The sequence below is a fragment of the Penaeus monodon genome, chromosome 24, assembly GCF_015228065.2.
Source record: "Penaeus monodon isolate SGIC_2016 chromosome 24, NSTDA_Pmon_1, whole genome shotgun sequence".
NCBI classification, from domain to species: Eukaryota; Metazoa; Arthropoda; class Malacostraca; order Decapoda; family Penaeidae; genus Penaeus; species Penaeus monodon.
The window spans coordinates 19,020,354-19,021,571 of NC_051409.1; positions in this window are offsets into that span (position 1 = coordinate 19,020,354).

Genomic DNA, 1,218 nt, shown 5'->3' on the forward strand with positions numbered 1-1,218 from the left:
GCCCTTTATGCGAGAGGTCCCTCACTCTGACCAGGAAGCCTATGCCACTCACTCGACATTCACTCACTCCCAGTGTTCACTTCACCCACCTAAAGATGTACTTTTCAAGTATTTTGCTGTCTTTCAGAAAGTGTTACATTTCCACATTAGTGAGTAATAAACATCTATTTTCTTACAAATCCATTTCAGGAAGCAAATATTGTTCACATGACAGTGTCAACCAAAACTATACCTCAGTTAATTCTTCTCCTACACATCAAACCAACATCAATGGCTAATTCTGACACAAAACACAATAAGAGAAATGTGAAGCTGACCCTAATCATTCACCAAAAACACAAAGTTAAATGAAAGTCTCAGTAAACCTTTCCGAGTCGGCCTAGCTCCTTCTCACCCCGAGTCCTGGAGAGATCTATGTGAAAGTAAGGGTATTAGAGGTAATATAAAAAACAGACCGTCCTCCACGCCAAGACGAGGAATGGCAGAAAAACCTTGGTAAATCCTTGAACAGATGAAGGCGAGACAAAGAACGCCTTTCGAAACCCATTTCCCTTGCTTGTACTTCTCTATAGTTACTCTCCGTATTAAACCTCACAGGTAAATCTTACGTACATTATATTATCTACTCTGTTATCACTGACAAAACTGACGGACAAAGACAGAGAGACAAATAGCAAAAAATAATAGAAATACTTAAAAAGAAGGTAAACTGGTCAATAATTCCCAAAATGTTACAAATTCGAGAAAAAAACATTCATAGACTACTTTCTCACATTCAAAATATGATATTGATACTAAGTTTACCTGAAAAAAATGAGCTTGGTTAGGTAATAACGGCCTATTAAAAACAAAATCTGACATTAACAACAACACTTTAAAGACGCCATCTTGCCTTCAATTACCATAGGGATCGTGAGTCGAAAGGTTATAGATCTGAAACGTATTCTATTTATCTTCAAAGGGTTTTAGAAATATCTGCAATAAAATTTTAATGATATCTTACTTTAGCGATAAATGTATATACTGATGGTGTATACGGTTAAGGGTTATCTATAAACACGCTCCCTTTCTCGCACCACCTTTCCGAATATTTTTCGGATATATTTGTTTCTTACATTTTTATTTCGATACATATGTTAGAACATTCAAATTCATTAACCTTTATATTTTTGGATAGGTTTTGTGCATGGAGACATCTTGTCTACCCTTTATATTAGA